The sequence below is a fragment of the Leptonychotes weddellii genome, chromosome 5 (assembly GCF_054177405.1).
Source record: "Leptonychotes weddellii isolate Sample4059 chromosome 5, ASM5417740v2, whole genome shotgun sequence".
Lineage (NCBI taxonomy): Eukaryota > Metazoa > Chordata > Mammalia > Carnivora > Phocidae > Leptonychotes > Leptonychotes weddellii.
In genome coordinates, this window is record NC_138373.1 from 46996377 (window position 1) to 47004429 (window position 8053).

At 45.4% G+C, this 8053-nt stretch overlaps 1 long non-coding RNA gene across 1 annotated transcript in view; it reads left to right on the forward strand.

The window, feature by feature from the left end:
* The first annotated feature begins 5413 nt into the window (after nt 1-5413).
* The window catches only part of LOC115939248 (uncharacterized), a 33065-nt gene continuing 30425 nt past the window's right edge, over nt 5414-8053 (forward strand). Inside the window, exon 1 of the long non-coding RNA XR_014145471.1 lies at nt 5414-5976. This is a non-coding gene — a long non-coding RNA (uncharacterized LOC115939248). The remainder of the gene's footprint in view (nt 5977-8053) is intronic.

Sequence of the window (8053 nt, forward strand, 5' to 3'; positions counted from 1 at the left end):
CCGAGCAGGGAGCCCAATGTGGGACTTGATCCCAGGGACTCCAGGATCGTGACCTGAGCCGAAGGCAGTCGCTTAACCAACTGAGCCACCCAGGCGCCCTGTTTAGGATATTTTTAAGCTACAACACCTCCTTCAGTGTACTGATATTTTATTTATTTGTTTTAAAAAATTATTTATTTATTTATTTGACAGAGAGAGACACAGCTGGAGAGGGAACACAGCAGGGGGAGTGGGAGAGGGAGAAGCAGGCTTCCCACTGAGCAGGGAGCCTGATGTGGGGCTTGATCCCAGGAGCCTGGGATCATGACCTGAGCCAAAGGCAGACGCTTAACCAACTGAGCCACCCAGGCGCCCTGCATATCACTTTTGACTCGCTGGAAACTTAACTACTAACAGCCTCCTGTTGATCGGAAGCCTTACTGATATCATAAACAGTCAATCAACACATATTTTGTATCTTGTGTGTATTATAGACTGTATTCTTACAATAAAGTAAGCTAGAGAAAAGTAGACATTAGGAAAATCACAAGGCAGAGAAAATTTGTAGTACTGCACTGCATTTATTTATTTATTTGAGAGGGAGAGCGCACACGCACAAGGGGGGTAGGGGCAGAGGGAGAAGTTAACTCCCCGCTGAGCAGGAAGTCGGACGTGGGGGCTCCATCCCAGGAGCCAAAGGCAGATGCTTAACAGACTGAGCCGCCCAGGTGCCCCAAATATGTGTTTACTCTTAACAGTCTCCTGATTATTTTAAACACACACACACAGGGGCACCTGGGTAGCTCAGGCAGCTAAGCGGCTGCCTTCAGCTCAGATTGTGATCCCGGGGTCCTGGGATCGAGCCCCGCATCGAGCACCCTGCTCAGCGGGAAGCCTGTTTCTCCCTCTCCCTCTGCTGCTCCCCCTGCTTGTATGCTCGCTCTCTCTGTCAAATAAATAAATAAAATCTTTTATTTATTTATATATTTTTTAAGATTTTATTTATTTATCTGAGAGAGAGAGAATGAGAGACAGAGAGCATGAGAGGGAGGAGGGTCAGAGGGAGAAGCAGATTCCCTGCCGAGCAGGGAGCCCGATGCAGGACTCGATCCTGGGACTCCAGGATCATGACCTGAGCCGAAGGCAGTCGCTTAACCAACTGAGCCACCCAGGCGCCCAATAAATAAAATCTTAAAAAAAAATAAAATGCTCCCCACTATTAAAAATAAACAGACTCCATAATTTAAAAAAATAAACACACACACAGAACGCTTTTAAGTAAGAGGGCAACGCTTTCAAAATTTAAGCCACTTGCACCTATTAGAGAACTAACACAAACATTACAGATCACAATTAGAACAGGTCGTTCCCAGGGGACCAATGTGATAGGTCTGTGCTGGGGAGACAAGAGCTGGGTAAGCTAACGGCAATCTTGAGCGAACAGGGTGAACAGGGTGGCAGGGCCCGGTGGGTACCAGGCACTCAGTAAGTGGTTACCGAAGCCATGACCTCCGGGACCGAAACAATTATTCCCTTGGTTAACATAGTGAAAAGGGGAGCAGCCCTGAAATGGGGAAGCCAGGGTTCTAAGCTCGATTGTATGACCCTGGCTGGGATGTATGCTCTCCCCCCTCACCCCCCTCATCAATAATGGTGTATGGGTGTAGACCCCTAACTTTGGACTCATGGATTGCCGGCCAAATGTGATCCATGGAACCTGGAGATTCGTTCTTGCTCCCTCTCTCTGGATCTGTCTGTGTCTCTCGATGTAATTTTTTTAAAGATTTTATTTTATTTTATTTTATTTTAAAGATTGTATTAATTTATTTGACAGAGAGAGACACAGTGAGAGAGGGAACACAAGCAGCGGGGAGTGGGAGAGGGAGAAGCAGGCTCCCCACAGAGCAGGGAGCCCGATGTGGGGCTCGATCCCAGGACCCTGGGATCATGACCTGAGCCGAAGGCAGACGCTTAACAACTGAGCCACCCAGGCACCCCTAAAGATTTTAAGTAATCTCTACACCCAGTGTGGGGCTCACACTCATGACTGAGATCAAGAGTCGCATGCTCCGCTGACTCAGCCAGCCAGGTGCCCCTCTCTGTGTATTTTAATGCAAGTAAAATTCATGTAACATAAAGCTAACCATTTTAAAGTAAACAATTCAGTGGCATGCAGTACATTCTCAGTGTTGTACAAACACTACCTCTGTCTAAGTCCAAAACATTTTCACCACCTTGAAAAGAAACTCCACACCCATTAAGCAGTCACTCCCCACTCCCCGTCCCCTCCGCCCGCCGCCGCCGGCCCCATCTGCCAGACCTCTCTGCGGAGTCCCCTATTCTGAATATTTCCTATAAATGGTTATACATTATGTGACCTTTTGTATCTGACTTCTCTTCACTTGGTATAATGTTTTGAGGTTCATCCATGTGGTAGGATGTATCAGTTCTCCATTCCTTTTCTTGGCTGAATAATATTCTGTTGAGTTGCCCTGCTAATATTTTTTAAGCAAAATTAATTCCTTACTATCCGGAAGCAGATAGACCAACGGTCTCTCCCAGCCCTTTGCTGTGTTATGTAACCACAGCCCGCCGGGCAGAATGTTGCACTAACTGGATTGGACCTCTTAGTCACTGTAGTCAAAGCCGGCTCTAATTAATCAGATAATATGAGCCATTCCAATTTAATTCCACTCGAATAACATCATGACATCTGGGCACTATCAGGGATTATTGGCAGAAGAAAATAGATAACTATGATTAAAGCCTCTGAATGGATTTGATTCCTTTTTTTTTTTTTTAAGATTTTATTTATTTATTTGAGAGAGAGAGAATGAGAGAGAGCATAAGAGGGGGAAGGGGCAGAGGGAGAGGGAGAAGCAGGCTCCCTGCTGAGCGGGGAGCCCAACCCAGGACTCGATCCCAGGACCCTGAGATCATGACCTGAGCTGAAGGCAGATGCTTAACTGACTGAGCCACCCGGGTGCCCCTCTTCTTCAGTGTCTTTTATTCTTTCTCAGATATAATGGGAGAAACCAAGGGGCCCTCACTAAGAAGGGAAGGAGCAGAGCCGATTTTTTTAAAGCAGTGGCTACCACATGAATAAAGTGGGTAGGGAAGAAAGTTGCGATTTAGAACTGCACGAGGTGGTCAAGTTGAGTCCTTGGGAGGTGGGATCAGAGAAGGAAAAGGATGAACCTCTCAAAGCCATAGTTTACTCAACCGAAAAATGCGAATGATAATCAAAAAGCGCTTCCCACTTATAAGTGAAATCAAAGGCTATTTGTCTTTCTTTGGCTTATTTCATGGAGGATGATACCCTGTAGGTCCATCCATGTTGCAAATGGCAAGATTTTATTCTTTTTTATGGCTGAGTGATACTCCATTATATATATATATACCACATCTTCTTTATCCATTCATTTCTTGATGGACACTTGGGTTGCTTCCATGTCTTGGCTATTGTAAATAATGCCATAGTAAACCAAGGAGTGCATATATCTTCCTTTCTTTTCGTTTCTTTTTTTTAAGATTTTATTTATTTGTCAGAGAGAGAGAGAGCATGAACAGGAGGAGCAGAGGGAGAGGGAGAAGCAGGCTCCCCGCTGAGCAAGGAGCCTGATGCGGGACTCGATCCCAGGACCCTGGGATCATGACCTGAGCCGAAGGCAGACGCTTAACCGACTGAGCCACCCAGGCACCCTGCATATATCTTTCTGAATTAGTGTTTTCATTTTCTTGAAGTAGACGCCCAGCAATGAAATTACTGGATAGGATGGTACTTCTATTTTTAGGATTTTATTCCCTTAATACTCCCTTTATTTATTTATTTATTTAGTAAACTCTACCCCCAATGTGGGGCTTGAATTCACAAGCCCAAGATCAAGAGTCCCATGCGCTACCGACTGAGCCAGCTAGGTGCCCGAGCTATCTTTCGTTTTTTGAGGAAATTTCCTACTGTTGCTCATCATGGTGGCTGCACCAATTTACATTCTCACCAACAGTGCACGAGGGCTCCCTTGTCTCGACATCCTCTCCGACACTTGTTATTTCTTGTCTTTTTGATACTAACCATGCGGATGGCCGGCATACTATTGTGGTGAGCATTTTATCATGTGTTTAATTGTTCGGCCACTAGGTTGTACACTTGAAACTAATTTAATATTACATGTTAATTATACTTCAATTAAAAAAAAAAAAACACTTCCCACTGTGAGGTATCACAGAAATTGTCAGCATTGGTTGCACATTCTGGTGATGCCACTGAAGGTCAGGATGTGCCACTCCAAAAAAATGCTACCTTGGCGCAAGGATTATTTTGAGCTGAAGGCAATTGAGGATCAACAGATGCAGGAAGAGTTCTCTGGCCTCCCCTTATCTGCCTAGAGGCAGGGCATCAATTTCCTTTTGTGATAGTGTCCTCTCTTGTACCAGGAAAAGCAGAGCAACTTATCACTGGAGACAGAATCAGCACTGAGATGAGTCTGCGTAAACAGATGTTACTAAAATAACTCTTACCTTCCATTTGTTCCCCCATATATATCCTAGTCACTTCCCTATAATTTTTCATCCCTTGAAGCCCAAACCCCTTTTCTTTGTTAAAATGGTATATAATGGGGCACCTGGGTGGCTCAGTCAGTTAATTAAGTGTCTGCCTTCGGCTCTAGTCATGATCCCAGGGTGCTGGGATCGAGCCCCACATCGCATCGGGCTCCCTGCTCAGCGGGGAGCCTGCTTCTCCCTCTCCCACTGCTGCTCCCCCTGCTTGTGCTCTCTTGCTCTTTCTGTCAAATAAACAAATAAAATCTTTAAAAATAAATAAAAAATGAAATGGTATATAAGCCCCCAAGTCTAACTACCTCTTTGAGTTTCACTTCTTTCTGTGAATATTAATAAACATTGTGTGCCTTTTCTCCTGTTAGTATGTCCTTTGTTAGTTTAATTTGCAGGCCCTTGTGAATAGAACTTAAGAGTGTTTTTTCCCTCATACCATGCACCCTACAACATGTGTGGATGACCCTGAGGGGTTCTCTGCCTTTTGCCACTGGAGGTGAGGGTGCCTCCTCACAGCTTGATTCCATGCCTCAGCATTGTAGGAATTTGCCAAAGCTATTTTTGTGATGGCTGTCTGTTAGAACGGTTTAGTAAATACCTGTTGGCTGATTGGCTGAGGACATGTTAACAGGAATTAGCAGAGAACAGCTTTCTTCTAAGGAGTTGTAGTCAGACTCAGAATGGAAAAGGGAGTAGAAATAGTCAGATGGTAAGGTGGGGCTTGGAAGAAGAATTGAAAACGTGTTTCCTGAGAAGTTTGCTGAAAATTGTCAGAGGTACAAAGTGGTAATGTTGTTAGTTTCTTTCATTTTGCATAAGAAAAAAGGAAGCTCACCAAAGGTAAAAGGGACTTAATACAAACTGTTGGCTGATTTGAAAAGAATTGACCACCCAGTCATCTAGAAAGGATGTTTCTCATCGGAAAAATATTCCAAGGCAGGAATTTTGTTTAGAGAATGTAGATTACAAAGTCTCTTGACTGTAATCCCCAAAGACATGTTGGTAAAATTTAGTTTCCTAGAATAAGTGTGTTATTAAGCCTCCGGAGAAAGACAATACATGACACATCTTTAAAAAAAAAATATTTGGGTATCGTATGGAGAAGATGAATCACTATGTTGTTCACCCGAAACGAATGTAACATCGTGTCAACTCCACTCAAATAAGAAAACTTTAAAGAAATATTTAGGGATCACAAGGGGAGCCTCTGATTCAATTTTTCAATTGTGCCACACCAGGCAGGACAAGAAACAAACTGCTTTTAAGTCTTAAATGAGAAATAACGTGGTTACAAAACGTTGCTGGTTTAGTGTGATTCACAAGCCATTGCAATGCCAGCCAAGGAAAGTAGGAGCCAAACCCGGGCTGTGGACCGAGGACCGGACAGCCCCACCCGGCAGGGGGATGGTGGAAACATCCTTCCATGTCTGAGGGCAGAGCGAGGTGAGCCTGTTACTGGAGAGCCTGAAGCGGACCAGTCTGGCTGTGCAGGCTTCAGGAGGTCCTTCGGCCAGGTGGTGAGATACCATCTCTGAGATGGGGCCGTTTGCCCGGGGTCAGACTAGAAGAGGCTGGGGTAGGGGTCTCCCCACCCACCGCCACCCCTGGCTGGCTCACATCACGGAGACCACAGTGCAGAGGAAAGCAAAGAGGGAAAAAAAAGAACCCTGGATCGGGAGTATACACACACGCAAATAGGAAAAGTCTGGTCAGCTGAAAAGGAAGGAGAAAAAAGGGGAAAAGAAAAATGCAGCGTGGCTAGCCCTTGTGGTCAGAAGCGAGAATCCGTGAAAACTGGTCGTTCTTACTCTCTGTGGGCAGAAGTTTCAGCCGGGCCAAGGGCAGATAAAGGAATCCAAGGCCGATTGCCAAAGACCGGAGGTAAAAGACTCCGGAGGAGTTCAGAAGTTCAGGAAAATAAAAGAGGATTATCGCTGAAGGGTTCTGTGAACCAGAGATTAGGTGAAATGACAGGAAGCCCTGGGAGTGGCCAGGGGGCGGGGGTGGGGGGAGAAGGACAGGCACTGAGCGCCAGCCCCGAAGGCGGTGTGTGCAGGGCGGGAGGGGGGGGCGGGGGAGGGTCGGTGCTGGAAGGCGGGCAACCTCAGGTAAGCCGATTGAGGTGGGCTAGCCTTGCTTTTCAAAGCGCTTCATCAACCGAATGAGCTCCTAAAAAAACAGATGAGGCCGGAGAGGACAGTGGAGGACTGTTTCCAGGCAGGCTCCGTTTTCCCGGTCTTGGAGAGAAAATTCCTTCTGCCATGGCCTTTCCTTTTTTGTGTGTGTTCAAAACGTGTCAGTGCTATATGTGTACGTGCATACATGTATACGCTGTACGTATATTCATATGCACCCGTACATAAATGCGCACACTCACGCACACACACGCGCGCACACACACACGCGCACACACACACACACACTCCCGTTTTACATAAAACCATGCCTGATTAGAGAAGGCGTTCAGAGAGCTGCATGAACAAAGGAAGACAGAGAAGCAGGACTGCGCTCGGGGCAGCCCCCCCTTGGGGGACCCCCCACCCCCCTCCACGGAGTCTAGGCGGTAGGAGATAATGAAAAATATGGAGAGGTAGTTAAGTGGGGTGTAGGCAGGGCAAATCAGAGAGCTGAGTTACTGCACAGAACAGGAGACAAATCAACAGGAAAATATTGACAGCAAAGGAAGAAAGAGGGAAATCTATGTAGATGATGGGTGTGAAAGATCAAATGGAGACCAACACACACGAAAGAATGAAATCTGAAGCAGAAGGCAAGGCAGGTCCTAATCAAAACCTGAAGCAGGAAGGCCCATTGAGGAGAGGGGAGGGAGTCACAATGTGGATAAAAATTAAGATAAAGAAAGACTGATGAAAAGAATTTTGTAAAGATACAATTTTTAGTATGCTCAAGTTTCGAGGCTTTCTTAAGAGGAAACAGATGGGACAGAATATTTAGATTTTAAAGGCCGAAATTAGAGCTTGAAAGGTAAGAAAGAAGATAAAGAATGTGTTTTGTTGTTGTTGTTCAGCTAGACTTACTGTTGATTTAAAAAATAATAATTTTCAATATTTGGTCATAGGGTTTTGATGCATTCTTAGAAATTTGAAATGACAGCCAAAAAGTAATTCAGAGATAATTTTTTTAAAAAGACTTTATCTACGAGAGAGAGAGAGAGAGAGAGAGAGTGTGTGCACAAGCAGGGGGAGGGGCAGAGGCAGAGGGAGAAGCAGGCTCACCAGGCAGAGCAGGGAGCCCAATGTGGGGCTCGATCCCAGGACCCTGGGATCATGACCTGAGACGAAGGCAGATGCTTAACCGACTGAGCCACCCAGGTGCCCCCAGAGATAATTTTTTTCAAAACACAATCTATTTGCTCTATTTCTTTCAATCTCTCTGGGTGCATACACACACACACACACATTCAGATATTCTTTTTCTGAAACATTTGCAGACATCATGATACTTCAGTATGTATTTCCTATGAGTAACAACATTCCCCTACGTGCCCACAAAACCACCA